Consider the following 15,957-nt stretch of genomic DNA (forward strand, 5'->3'; position numbering starts at 1 on the left):
ATTTGTAAACATGCACTGCTTTTTCGCTGATTACTTCACCCTACAGACACAAATGATACACCATTTGAAAGGTAAACTTGCTCCCTTCAGCAAGAAAACACCAAAACAAACCACACATTCACGATTTTATCACTAAATACAGTTTATACATTCATTTTCATAAACCTGCAGAAAGACACAAAGACCTGCAGGTGGCACCTCAACTGGAAAACATTTTTTGGCCTGTACTTATCAAAACAATTTATTGTATTACCAATCTACATATATAAATACTTGTCTGTGTTCATCAGCTCATGAAATACATTTACATTTAACCAGCTTGCTTTTTTTTAAATTGTCTGCGCCCCCGTCGACCAATGTGTGAAAATTTTGCACGGGACAAGCTAGTTTATTATTATTTATAGTATATATTAAAATGTTGATGAAAAATATTTAATTGCATTTGGGTGTCAGAATATAACTACTTTATTTTTAGCCTTTTTAGGTATTATTTTGGCCAATGCTGTGCCTCAAAAAAAGTGAGTTCTTGTTAAGTTGAATGTATCATGCATTTAATTCAGTCTGGTTAATTGTATATATAGTAGGTAGTGTTGAGCATTCCGATACTGCACATATCGGGTATCGGCCGATATTCGCTGTATCGGAATTCCGATACCGAGTACCGATATTTTTTCAATATCGGATACCGGAATCGGACGTTCCCATAATGCAATGAGCCACTGTTGTGGCTGTGATTGGCTGCTGAAATTATGTCATCATGATGCGCGGTCTGCGCGCATCATGATGCGCGGTCAGTGTGGGCCTGCCGGGGGTCTGTACTGGCCTGCCGGGGGTCTGTGCCGGCTGCCGGGGGTCTGTACGGGCCTGCCGGGGTCTGTGCCGGCTGCCGGGGGTCTGTACGGGCCTGCCGTGGGTCTGTGTGTGTGTGCAGGCATCGTCCGATGGGACTACAAGTCCCATCGGGCGATGCCTGCTACAATGACAGTGATTGACACATTAGCCAATGATGGGACAGTAGTAGTCCCATCATCTGGCTAATGTGTTGAATGTAAAAAAAAACAAACATACATACTACATACATACATACAACATACATACTACATACATACTTCATATATACTACATTCATACAACATACATACTACATATATACTACATTCATACAGCATACTACATACATACTACATACATACTACATTCATACAGCATACATACATACTACATACATACTACATATATACAACATTCATACATACTACATACATACTACATATATACTACATTCATACAGCATACATACATACTACATACATACTACATATATACTACATTCATACAGCATACATACATACTACATACATACTACATATATACAACATTCATACATACATACTACATACATACTACATATATACTACATTCATACAGCATACATACATACATACTACATACATACTACATTCATACAACATGCATACTACATGTATACTACATTCTTACAACATACATACATACTACATATATACTACATTCATACAGCATGCATACATGCTACATACATACTACATATATACTACATTCATACAACATACAACATACATACATACTACATACATACTACATACTGTATATACTACATTCATACAACATACATATATACATACTACATACATACTACATATATACTACATTCATACAGCATACATACTACATACATACATACAACATACATAAAACATGCTACAGATATACTACATACATACTACATACATACTACATACAATACATTCATACATTCATACAATACATACATATAGACATACAGTACATATAACATAGAGTACATACTCACCATTACTTGTCACTTTGATCCCCGAAGCCAGTGTCATCTATGAAAAATCTGAAAAAAACAAACCACCAAATACTCCCTGTTCCGCAGAAATCTACGAGTGTCCCACGACGATCTCCCGTGGAGAACAGCAGCATCAGCTGATGCGACCGTTCTCTAGGGGCTCCAGGAATCCAATGACGGGAGGTAGGTATCCTTCCGCACTGTATTCCTCCGCCACTGTAAAAAAAATTGTCCCTAGTCTATACATTAATTTGAACGTTTTCGGTCTGTACTCAGACCTTCATCTGAAACTAGAAGAGATATACAGAAAGAAAAATAGTATGTCATGTATTTGACTAATAAGGCAAATAAATTCAATGTAAAACAAATAAACTGCAAAAAAGCTGCAATCATAATGAGAATATTCTTATTATCAAAAGTCGTAAGTCCTATAATAAAACAATTGTATGTTCATGGCCCCAGTATCCCTGGAGAGAGAATACATAGAAATGTGAACAAAATATACTATTTCTGACTAGGAAGTCAAGAAAAAGGAATTCAAAGAAGACTCTTGGTTACAGCAAGAAGTAAGGTATAAAGGATACAGGAATGTCCTGTGAGAGAACTGGGGAGATTCCATTCGGATATTCCAGACAGTATTGTATAGAGGAGTGCAGGAATTCTATACTCTTAAGTGGAGACATCTAACGTTACAGTGGTAAGCCTGGGTAGTCACATTATACCTGGGGTAGTGAGGAAAGGGTTAATGTATTTCCATATGCATGGGAAAAAGTACAAACAGAGGCATATGTTCCTGTACAATCTGTATAATGTAGAAGACGTGTACAATGTATAAGAGCCCTACCTGTATGTCTTTCCCTAATGCTGTAGTTATTCATTTTCATTAAAAAAAAAATTAGGGAAATCAAACACTTCTATTCTTAATAGCCAGTGCAGCAAGTTGGAGGAGGTTGGTTAAACAAGTAGTGTATATTCTGTTAGTATAAAATCTGTATTAAATGGGTTTTCGCACAAACAAAAGTTCATTTTAATCAATAAATCTTGGAATACTAATAATTTCCACAATTGAATGTGTTTAAATAAAATGTTCCAGTGCTGAGATAATCTTATAAAAGTGCCCCTACTGTGTACTGTGTAATGGCCGTGTCTGACCGTACAGGAACATGGTCTGATCATACCACAGCACCTGGAAAAGGGAGGAAGAAATTGAAAGCATACAGAAAGGACAGCATGGGATCACAGCTGATTCTTTTTGTGAAGTAAAATATTTCCCTTCCTGTTTTAAAAAAAATGTTTCAATGAAAGAATCATTTGTGATCCCTGTGCTGTAATGTCTGTATACTTTTTTCTCTCCCACACCCGACCCAGGAGCTATGGTATGATCAGACTATGTTGCTGCACAGTCACTCACAGCCATTACACAGTACACAGTAGGGGCACATTTATAAGATTTATAAGATTATCTCAACACAGGGACATTTTATTTTAATACATCCAATTATGGAACTTATCATTCCAAGATCTATTCATAAAAATGAACTTTGGTTCGTGGGAAAACCCCTTTAAGTGTGTATTTTGTGTACCATATATACTCGAATATAAGCTGAGGAACCTAATTTTACCAAAAAAACTGGGAAAACTTATTGACTCAACTATAAGCCTGACATGCATGGCACCCTCATCCCTATCCTGATATGCATGGCCTCCTCATCTCTATCCTGTTATGCATGGCTCCCTCATCCCTGTCCTGGTATGCATGTCCTCCTCATCCCCAACCTGATATGCATGGCCTCCTCATCCCCATGCTGGTATGCATGGCCTCCTCATCCCCATCCAGGTAAGCATGGCCTCCTCAACCCTATTCTGGTATGCATGGCTCCCTCATTGCTATACTAGTATGCATGGCCTCCTCATTCCTATCCTAATATGCATAGCACCCTCATCCCTATCCTGGTATGCATTTCACCCTCATCCCCATCCTATTATGCATGGCACCTTCATCCCTATCATGGTATGCATGGCCCCCGATCAGAAAAACATTAAAAAAAAACATCCTACTTACTTTCCCTGCGCTCTCCTGCAGCATGCTGTTCTAATGCCAATAGCTTATCTATACTTGTAAGCAGCGCATGGCAGTGACGTCATGCGCTGCTTACAAGCAGAGGACAGCTATCGGAATACTCACTGCTCTCCACTCCCATGGGTGTGGAGAGCAGTGAATGTTCATTGATCTTTAATACCTGGCACAGTAACCTCAACCACTAGCTTGCTGCATCGGCTGGGCGATCATGTGTGCCCCCTACTAAAAGGAATGAACATTCACTGCTCTCCACAGCCATGGGAGTGGAGAGCAGTGAATATTAATTCCCTTAAGTAGTGAGCATACTTCAGAGCCCAACAGCTGCAGGAAGCCAACTGCTGTGGCTAACAACGTGTCCGCTATTAAAGAGATATGAATATTCACTGCTCTCCACTCCCATGGGTGTAGAGAGCAGTGAATATTCATTTTTCTTTAGCAGCAAGCACAGGTGTTAGCCACAGAAGATGGCTCCTGCCTCCTGTGATCCGCTGCAGCTCCCCCTCCATCTTATATACCATAAAATATGGTAAGAGGGACCCTCACTCGAGTATAAGCCGAGGGGTGCTTTTTTAGCATAATAAATGTGCTGAAAAACAAGTAAATTCGGTATTTGTGTGTATGTGGCAGTTGTGCTCCCAATTAAAGGTGATGGGTGGAATTTTGTTGGCTACCGTTCTGTGGTGTCTGTCAGTAAGAAAAAAATACATGATCTATGGCTTCATTACAAACAGATAAAAGCATTTAAAAAGGATTAGCACTCATCACTGGTATGTGAATCATCAGCACTTTATTCGTTCGTTACACAAAGAGCAGAGACATACTGTAGGTGTAAAATGCTTCAGAGCAATAGTCGAGAAATAGCTGTTGTCCGATTCCACTGTGACACTTTACAGACAAGTGGTGTCCCAGTGCCAGTGTGCTGTAGGGTGTAGGGTGCATCACACTCACTTGTAAGCCGTAGGTCTCCACTGTCTCAAGGCTTCTGTCCTCTGGAGCCACCACACAAATGCATGGGACACCAGATTCTTTGTAACAATCAATCTTATACTAAATAGTCCCAAGTTCATCGGGTGGATACAGGTCGGATAGGGCACAGAAATTAAGACTACCTTCTTCACTGGCACAACTCCTCTTCTGTTTTGCCACACGCTCATTCTGGACTACCCCCAAGTCCACTGACTCCATCAGCCTCAGAGATTTATTGTACATTCCGGCAGTGCACCCGGGACCGGCCACCTGCGCCTCATGTAACTCCAAGTCCACTGACCTCATGATGCTGGAAGACCAGGTCCACTCCATTGTACCTGACCAGAGCCTAAGCTCCGGATGCTGTTGGAATGTCCATCAGGGATCTCCTTTTGGCCTCCCACTGCCTTGAATGTCTGGCCCATACTGCCTCTAGCAACCCACCCCACCTGAACCTGAGCTCTCCTCCACACCTGCGGGGCTGGCTGGCACTGAACCCTCTCTTACCAGGAAGTGCCCCCTTCTTATCAGCACTAGTGCCCACCCACTGGGCTAATCCTAACCTTAACTGTTATGAATGAGTCACCGAGGAGGAAAACAAGACCAAGCCAAGTCACAGAAAACCAGAGAGGTTGGTAACTACATGGATTGCAGACCCCTGATCCTAACCACACAACTAACAGCAGCCGTGGAGCGTACCTACGATTATTCTAGATGCCTCGTCACAAGCGGAGGACTAAATAAGCCTAAAGCAAGAAAAGGGGAAATCAAAAACTGCCCCAGAGCAGACTCCAAAGGAATAGACAGCCCCCACACATGTATTGACGGTGAGACAAGATGAAAACACGAACACAGGTAGGAAAATAGGCTGAGCAAATGTTGGGGCCCCCACTAGCTAAAAAGGACAGGAAAGGAAAGATACTGTCTGCAATCACGCCAAAAAACCCTGCAAAAATGTCCAACACTTCTGATAGCAAAAAATACCCTGAAGTCACTAGGCTTCTCCCACTATATCAGCACTCTGGCATATTCTGAGAACAGAGCAAAAAGAGGCCAATCTAATAAGGGACAAAAAAGCAAACTGGCACATACAGTGACATAAGAGTGGAAATTCAGCACAGCCCCAGCCGGGGCTGGCTGACCACACAAAAGACTGAATAGACCAAACCAAATCAAATGTGAACATTAGCAAACATAACTTAGCTTGAGAAGGCAGGAACTGAGCTGGAAACTAAGACCTCAGGAGTCAGGAAAAAATCACCAGCATGGGAATAGGGAGTCGGCTGTCTTAAATCCAGTCTGAGACTCCAGATGTCCACACCTCTTCCTCATTATCAGGTGGCAGGTGTCATAGTTAGGACATGGTTAATGTCCTGTTCTCACAGGTTTAACTTTTGCTGGTATCTCTTTGGATCTGGGAGGGGTATTTATACTCACTCCAGACTAGCATTCTCTGTCAGCTATACTGTTATTCTGGCAGTGTGTCTGACTGACCCCCCCTGGTGTGCGTGTATTCTGCATTGCTTGTTTGATTCATGTGTATGACCTGGCCTGTTCCCTCACTCTGTACTCCGTCTCTCATTTTGGTATTATTGTCTTCTCCGGTTCTGACCTCCTGGCTTGGCTATTGTTACTCCATTGCAGTTTGTCCCTATTGTACCATCCATTGCCCGTTCTGGTTTCTGATCTATTGCTACGTCCTGACTATTCGCTCTCTCTAACCCTTTGGTACTGTCCTGCTATCTCGTGCTTTGACCTGGCTTGATCTGGTTTCTGTCTCTGTCTATGCCCCTTGGTAACATTGTCCTGTAGTTACCTTTCTAGGAGTTTCCCTGCAGCTCCTAGCTCTGTAGAGCTTAGGCCATGCCCCCAGCAGTCAGGTGCTTCAGGTCCTGGAGCATGCATCGTCACCACTGCTGCCCGCTCCACAGGTATCTTTGAGCACTGTTTTTGGACTCAGGACACGTGCACTGGCTCAGTGAGCAAGTGCAGTGCAGTGTTCCTGACAGCAGGTCTCTGTTAATTAGATCAGCTTCACTACCTCCTGCCACCACCAAAGGGAGCCCGGAAAGACATCTCACAACTCCTAACTCAGCACAACCAGCTCCCTCACCAGAAACCAGAGGCAGACCAGAAAATGAGTTCACAACACTTAACCATTTCCTATCTATGTGCAAACATGTTGTATATCCTATGCTGAAGGAAAAACACCGTGAGCTCAACTTAAGTAATGGTGCTAAAGGTTAGGTTCCCAAACCAAGTAGTTATAAGTTATAAACCTAGCACTCAACTTTAGGATATTCAGAAGAATATTTATTGTAGTACTTAAAAAAACATTTCGGTCAAATTTTGATGTTCTTCAGTCACTACTGTACGGTGCGTAACTGAAGAAGGTCAGAATTTGACCGAAACGTTTTTTTACGTACTACAATAAATATTCATCTGTATATCCTATGCTGTCCTAAATGTATCCTTATGCTATATTCACATTAATATAAGTATTTTTAAATAAAAAAAAATCTGCCATATATCTCAAGTATATTTCGTAATATTTTTACAATCACTTTTGGAGGTTTTTTTTCCTGACATTCTTGAAGTCTTGTGAAGACGTCTACAAGAAAAATGAGGACTTTTTAGAAGTAGTGGGCCCCTTAGGTTCTAACTGATTTGGCATATGCTAGATCTATCAACCGAGTCCCCAGGAACCTCTAAACTTTACTCTTTAACTCCTGCACAGGTATCTGTGAACAGTCACCATTAGATGATGGATATCAAGAAACAAGGCTGAGATGAGAGTCATAAAGAAAATTAAGACAGTCCAGGGTCAGGGCAAGCAGCGTTCAGTCACTACAGTAGGGAAGCAAGAGGTGAGGGCAGATACAGTTCATTTGAAATAATAAACATAAGGGCTGATGGTAGTCAGATATAATGCCAGGGTACAGCTGGGTTGTTAACTGGAAGACAATGCAGTAATACATTGGCACAGACAGGAACCAAAAGTACCTTATTGCCCAGACAATGAGAGACCAGGAGTCAGTGGTTGTATTGCTGAGAGTCAGAAACACAAGTCTTGGTAGAGGAGAATGTCTGCAGATATGTGTCCAAAAAAGTAGAACAATTGGAAATTGTCCTGGGTTCAAATCCCACCAAGGACAACATCTGCATGGAGTTTGTATGTTCTCCCCGTGTTTGTATGGGTTTCATCCGGGTACTCCGGTTTCCTCCCACATTCCAAAGACATACTGATAGGGAATTTAGATTTTGAGCCCCATCTGGGACAGTGCCAATAATGTCTGTAAAGCGCTGTGGAATTAATGGTGCTATATAAATGAGTAAAATAAATAATTAAAACAATAAATAAATTTTGGAGAAAAGACCACTGGCAGACTGGGGACTAATATCCACGATTGAAATAAGGGTCCTTGCCATCACACTAAAACTCCACAAGCCAAAAAACTGTAATAGTGTGTTCTATATTTCATTAAGGTCTTTAACGCAGCTAGTAGTCTCCCATAGAGACTATTGAATCCAGTGTAAAGTAAAAAAAAAGTTTTAAAAATATATTTTAAAAAATATATACGGTATATAAAAGTTTATATAAAAGTTTAAATCACTCCCCATTCAAAATAACCCAATTTTAAAAAAATACACATATTTGATATTGCCGTGTTCAGAAATTCCTGATCTATCAACATATAAAAAGAATTAATCCGATCGGTAAACAGCGTAACGATAAGAAAAAGTCAAAACGCCAGAATTACATTTTTTTGATTGCCGCAATATTGCATTAAAATACAATAACGGGCAATCAAAACAAGTTATTTACACCAAAATGGTGTCCTCAATTAGCCTCAATGAAAAATGGAGACTGTACGGATCTTGGAAAATGATGCAATTTTTTTTTTTAACAAGCTTTGGATTTTTTTTCACCACTTAGATAAAAAAGAACCTATACTTTTTTGGTATCTAAGAACTAATAATGACCTGGAGAATCATAATGGCAGGTCAGTTTCAGCATTTGGAGAAAGGGGTAAAAAAATCTAAACAAAAACCTAATTGTGGAATTGCACTTTTTTGCAATTTCACTGCACTTGGAATTTGTTCCCGTTTTCCAGTACACTATATGGTAAAACCAATGGTGTCGTTCAAAAGTACAACTCGTCCCACAAAATATAAGCCCTCATATGGCCATATTGATGCAAAAATAAAAAAGTTATGGCTCTGGGAATAAGGGGAGCGAAAAACAGAAATGCAAAAATGGAAAATGTCTCGGGGACGAAGGTGTTTAAATACATTCTGGTCACAGCGTATTTTACTTAAAAACACAGTTAGATCACCAACAAAACCACCAAAAATATGAGGAGAAAACAACTTTGTGCGAATCCAGCCATGAAAATGCTGACTAGAAGGAAAACAGTACTAATAATGCTAAAATAGGTGACAAACTCCTAAGCACCAACTCTGTTAACACTGCAGACTAAAAACATACAGAGCAATAGTAGAGAGCAATAGTGGGCAAATCTATGCTGCCATTTTATGTACACTTATAGTAGTTGATATTACAAACATATACAGTACTACCAATATGAATTGTAAGATACTATTAGAAATATAATGAATGCTTCTTACTCATTTATCTGAAATATACACTCCTCAAAATTAAAATTGCAGAACGAAGAATGATAGACATGCTAATGATATGCAAATGATGGAAAGATAGAAACAAAATTTTCAAATGCCCTGGTTTATCCAGTATCAAGTATGAGCACATGCAGAAATCCCCGCACTTACACAATTTGGCTGCTCTCAGTAAGGTTATTAATGGTTGTCTGAGGAAAGTTCTGCCATTCTGAATGCACTAAGGAAAATCATCAAGATCTGCTGTTGGCAGGTCCTTTTAAAATTGTAGACCAGTGACATCCCAGATGTGCTATATGGGATTCAAGTCCATAAATTCTATAGGTCACAGTAGCACGTTTAGGCCATGAAGGCCGCTAACAGAAGCATTAGGCCTCTTTCACACTTCCGTTTTTTACAATCAGTCAAAATCCGCCAGGTTTTGTAAAAAACGGATCCGCAATTTTTTTTTGCGGATCCGTTTTTTTCCCCATTGACTTCCATTATTGGGGGATTTTGACGGATTGCCGTCCGTTGCATCCGTTTTTGTGAGGATCCGCCATAATGTTGCTGTACGTTAACATGCTCAAAGATTTCCAAACGGAGCTTGCAACGTTTTTTTGGCCGGTGGATCCTCCAGACACTGATTTAACCCGAAATTCTGTCTGGGTGCCGGACAAAAAAATTTTCTCTCTCTCTCTCTCTCTCTCCCTCTCCCTCTCTACCTCTCTCCCTCTCTCCCTCTCCCTCTCTCTCCTCCCCGGCCAGCGGTTCCTTTAAATTTCCTCATTTTGCGGATGCGTCAAAAAACGGATCCTGTGGCATCCGTTCACATCAGTTAAGAACGGATCCGCTTCTCCGCCTTTTTGGCGGATTGTAACTGACACAAAAAACTGAAGTGTGAAAGAGGCCTAAGCAACATGTAGCCTGCTCATTGTCATGTTGAAGAAATTAGTCTGAAAAATAGCTATTATATTGGCTCCAAGACTAACTCAATGTAACACTGAGCTGTTCGTGTACAAAGAATAAAGACTAAAGGGGTCCGGCTGCTACACATAATGTGTCTGACATTCCTATGTGAAGGCTGCATTCAGACAACCTTATTGAAAATGTGCCAAGATATGTGTGTGTGTAATCCTTCATGTGGAACTCATACTTGATACTGAAAAAATCGAGATGTCTTAAAATTTTTTCAATTTATGTATCATTAACATGTCTATTGATCCTGTGATTTCCATAGCTTCATGAATTATTCTTCCTAGTGTAGCAATTTCAGTATTGAGAATAGTTTAATTCTAGTCCAATATTTGATCCTGCTGAGTTGTTTCCTGTAAACCTGAAACAGATGCAACTATGAGCAAGAGGAATTCTATAAGATGAATGTCAAGAACATACAGTAAACATAATTACACAGAAACCATCACATATAAAGCTCTTAAATGCAGGAATTCACAAACAAAGCCATATTCCAAGAAGAAGCCTCTGATGTAACAGAAGTCTACTTACATGTATACGTAGTTACTGAAATAGGCAATGGAGTGAATTCCCCAGCTGGCCGGTTATGACAAACTTTAGCGTGTGCGCAAACTTCACAAGCGGATACAAAACCTTTATTGTTGTTAAGCATGGATGGCTACCAAAAGTGACTACAAATAGCTTTACGTTACAGAATAAGGCAAATAATAGGCAGCAACATCCTAAAAATATCCACAAAGTCAGTGTAACACAGTTACAAAAATTATTTACTTGCTGTCAATAGTGGAATTAGTGCTGATTAGAGTTGAGCGAAACGGGTCGAAAAAATTCAAAAGTCCCCGACTTTTGGCAAAGTCGGGTTTCATGAAACGAAACCCAACCCTAGGATGAGGTCGGCCACGAGGTCGGCGACTTACGTGCCAAAGTCGCGTTTCAAAAGTTTGTTTTGCGCTCTTTTTCAGCCAATCAGGATCCACGGACACTGTGGGCAACGTGATGACATAGGCACGGGTCACCACCATCTTTTAGAAGGGCATGCAAGTGATTGGCTTGCTTTGGTGGGCGTCACAGGGGGTATAAAAGGGCGTGCACGCCGACCGCCATCTTACTTCTGCCGATCTTAGTATAGGGAGAGGTTGCTGCTGATTCTGTAGGGAGAGCGTTAGGCAGGGAAGAAGACAAAAAAACTGCTTCTGCTGCTAGCGATTTGGCCTGCACAACACACCAGTCACTGTGTGTGCAGTGCAAGGGGAGGCTATATAGTGGTGTATCAGTGGTGTTGGTTGTTGGGCTGCCTTCTAAGGCTTCCTGACATTCCTGCATTGCTGTTTACCCACTGCTCCGCAAACTGCTTTTTTAAAAGCAATCCCAATTTTTTTTTTTTGTCCAGCTGAGAAGAAAAAAAATCTGCTTCTGCTGCTAGCAATTTGGCCTGCACAACACACCAGTCACTGTGTGTGCAGTGCAAGGGGAGGCTATATAGTGGTGTATCAGTGGTGTTGGTTGTTGGGCTGCCTTCTAAGGCTTCCTGACATTCCTGCATTGCTGTTTACCCACTGCTCCGCAAACTGCTTTTTTAAAAGCAATCCAATCTCCCTTATCCTCTAGTCACTTTTGTCACAGCTGTGCCATCGAGCCTGTCACATAGCGCTCAGATATTCATTGGGCCTCACACAATCCAAAAGTGTCCAGTGTCCAAAAGTGTGTGTAGAGATTCAAAATCTCCCTTATCCTCTAGTCACTTTGGTCACAGCTGTGCCATCGAGCCTGTCACATAGCGCTCAGATATCAGTGGGCCTCACACAATCCAAAAGTGTCCAGTGTCCAAAAGTGTGTGCAGAGATTCAAAATCTCCCTTATCCTCTAGTCACTTTGGTCACAGCTGTGCCATCGAGCCTGTCACATAGCGCTCAGATATCAGTGGGCCTCACACAATCCAAAAGTGTCCAGTGTCCAAAAGTGTGTGCAGAGATTCAAAATCTCCCTTATCCTCTAGTCACTTTGGTCACAGCTGTGCCATCGAGCCTGTCACATAGCGCTCAGATATCAGTGGGCCTCACACAATCCAAAAGTGTCCATCCAGTGTCCAAAAGTGTATGCAGAGATTCAAAATCTCCCTTATCCTCTAGTCACTTTGGTCACAGCTGTGCCATCGAGCCTGTCACATAGCGCTCAGATATCAGTGGGCCTCACACAATCCAAAATTGTCCATCCAGTGTCCAAAAGTGTGTGCAGAGATTCAAAATCTCCCTTATCCTCTAGTCACTTTGGTCACAGCTGTGCCATCGAGCCTGTCACATAGCGCTCAGATATCAGTGGGCCTCACACAATCCAAAAGTGTCCATCCAGTGTCCAAAAGTGTGTGCAGAGATTCAAAATCTCCCTTATCCTCTAGTCACTTTGGTCACAGCTGTGCCATCGAGCCTGTCACATAGCGCTCAGATATTCATTGGGCCTCACACAATCCAAAAGTGTCCAGTGTCCAAAAGTGTGTGCAGAGATTCAAAATCTCCCTTATCCTCTAGTCACTTTGGTCACAGCTGTGCCATCGAGCCTGTCACATAGCGCTCAGATATCAGTGGGCCTCACACAATCCAAAAGTGTCCAGTGTCCAAAAGTGTGTGCAGAGATTCAAAATCTCCCTTATCCTCTAGTCACTTTGGTCACAGCTGTGCCATCGAGCCTGTCACATAGCGCTCAGATATCAGTGGGCCTCACACAATCCAAAAGTGTCCATCCAGTGTCCAAAAGTGTGTGCAGAGATTCAAAATCTCCCTTATCCTCTAGTCACTTTGGTCACAGCTGTGCCATCGAGCCTGTCACATAGCGCTCAGATATCAGTGGGCCTCACACAATCCAAAAGTGTCCAGTGTCCAAAAGTGTGTGCAGAGATTCAAAATCTCCCTTATCCTCTAGTCACTTTGGTCACAGCTGTGCCATCGAGCCTGTCACATAGCGCTCAGATATCAGTGGGCCTCACACAATCCAAAAGTGTCCATCCAGTGTCCAAAAGTGTGTGCAGAGATTCAAAATCTCCCTTATCCTCTAGTCACTTTGGTCACAGGTGTGCCATCGAGCCTGTCACATAGCGCTCAGATATCAGTGGGCCTCACACAATCCAAAATTGTCCATCCAGTGTCCAAAAGTGTGTGCAGAGATTCAAAATCTCCCTTATCCTCTAGTCACTTTGGTCACAGCTGTGCCATCGAGCCTGTCACATAGCGCTCAGATATCAGTGGGCCTCACACAAACCAAAAGTGTCCAGTGTCCAAAAGTGTGTGCAGAGATTCAAAATCTCCCTTATCCTCTAGTCACTTTGGTCACAGCTGTGCTATCGAGCCTGTCACATAGCTCTCAGATATCAGTGGGCCTCACACAATCCAAAAGTGTCCAGTGTCCACAAGTGTGTGCAGAGATTCAAAATCTCCCTTATCCTCTAGTCACTTTGGTCACAGCTGTGCCATCGAGCCTGTCACATAGCGCTCAGATATCAGTGGGCCTCACACAATCCAAAAGTGTCCATCCAGTGTCCAAAAGTGTGTGCAGAGATTCAAAATCTCCCTTATCCTCTAGTCACTTTGGTCACAGCTGTGCCATCGAGCCTGTCACATAGCGCTCAGATATCAGTGGGCCTCACACAATCCAAAAGTGTCCATCCAGTGTCCAAAAGTGTGTGCAGAGATTCAAAATCTCCCTTATCCTCTAGTCACTTTGGTCACAGCTGTGCCATCGAGCCTGTCACATAGCGCTCAGATATCAGTGGGCCTCACACAATCCAAAAGTGTCCATCCAGTGTCCAAAAGTGTGTGCAGAGATTCAAAATCTCCCTTATCCTCTAGTCACTTTGGTCACAGCTGTGCCATCGAGCCTGTCACATAGCGCTCAATTATCAGTGGGCCTCACACAATCCAAAAGTGTCCAGTGTCCAAAAGTGTGTGCAGAGATTCAAAATCTCCCTTATCCTCTAGTCACTTTGGTCACAGCTGTGCCATCGAGCCTGTCACATAGCGCTCAGATATCAGTGGGCCTCACACAATCCAAAAGTGTCCATCCAGTGTCCAAAAGTGTGTGCAGAGATTCAAAATCTCCCTTATCCTCTAGTCACTTTGGTCACAGCTGTGCCATCGAGCCTGTCACATAGCGCTCAGATATCAGTGGGCCTCACACAATCCAAAAGTGTCCATCCAGTGTCCAAAAGTGTGTGCAGAGATTCAAAATCTCCCTTATCCTCTAGTCACTTTGGTCACAGCTGTGCCATCGAGCCTGTCACATAGCGCTCAATTATCAGTGGGCCTCACACAATCCAAAAGTGTCCAGTGTCCAAAAGTGTGTGCAGAGATTCAAAATCTCCCTTATCCTCTAGTCACTTTGGTCACAGCTGTGCCATCGAGCCTGTCACATAGCGCTCAGATATCAGTGGGCCTCACACAATCCAAAAGTGTCCATCCAGTGTCCAAAAGTGTGTGCAGAGATTCAAAATCTCCCTTATCCTCTAGTCACTTTGGTCACAGCTGTGCCATCGAGCCTGTCACACAGCGCTCAGATATCAGTGGGCCTCACACAATCCAAAAGTGTCCATCCAGTGTCCAAAAGTGTGTGCAGAGATTCAAAATCTCCCTTATCCTCTAGTCACTTTGGTCACAGCTGTGCCATCGAGCCTGTCACATAGCGCTCAGATATCAGTGGGCCTCACACAATCCAAAAGTGTCCATCCAGTGTCCAAAAGTGTGTGCAGAGATTCAAAATCTCCCTTATCCTCTAGTCACTTTGGTCACAGCTGTGCCATCGAGCCTGTCACATAGCGCTGAGATATCAGTGGGCCTCACACAAACCAAAAGTGTCCAGTGTCCAAAAGTGTGTGCAGAGATTCAAAATCTCCCTTATCCTCTAGTCACTTTGGTCACAGCTGTGCTATCGAGCCTGTCACATAGCTCTCAGATATCAGTGGGCCTCACACAATCCAAAAGTGTCCAGTGTCCACAAGTGTCTGCAGAAATTCAAAATCTCCCCTGTCCTATAGACACCTTGTACCTTGTTTTACATTACTATATAGTTTGTTGGATTTTGTCTACATTTCTACCAAAAATGAGGAAGGCTGGTGGAAGAGGCCGTGGAATTGGGCGGGGGTTGGCAGCTGGTAATGATGGTGTTGGTGGTGGATCTGATGGTAGTGGCAAGAGCAAAATAGGACCGAATGCAGGAGGTGCTGACCCTGCGTCATCGTCTGGCTACATAAGGCCTCGAACGCTTAGTTTTCTAGGAGTTGGCAAACCGCTTTTAAAGCCAGAGTATCAGGAAAAAGTTTTGTCTTACATTGCTGACTCAGCCTCCAGCTCTATCGCCTCCTCTTCTTCAGTTGTAAAAAGTAAAAGCACTGAGTCGTCATTGGAGACTCATGTTCATGAACCACACCTTTCCTTGTGTCCTTCACCCCAACCAAGATTGAAGGATGACGCAGGCCATACTA

At 42.5% G+C, this 15,957-nt stretch overlaps 1 protein-coding gene across 1 annotated transcript in view; it reads left to right on the forward strand.

Annotated features, from left to right (window-relative positions):
* Nucleotides 1-15,957, forward strand: part of NPFFR1 (neuropeptide FF receptor 1) — a 623,293-nt gene that overhangs the window by 563,521 nt on the left and 43,815 nt on the right. The gene's annotated exons all lie outside the window — the stretch shown is intronic.

This window comes from Dendrobates tinctorius, unplaced genomic scaffold (assembly GCF_039654945.1).
Source record: "Dendrobates tinctorius isolate UK_male_01 unplaced genomic scaffold, ASM3965494v1 ptg000089l, whole genome shotgun sequence".
Lineage (NCBI taxonomy): Eukaryota > Metazoa > Chordata > Amphibia > Anura > Dendrobatidae > Dendrobates > Dendrobates tinctorius.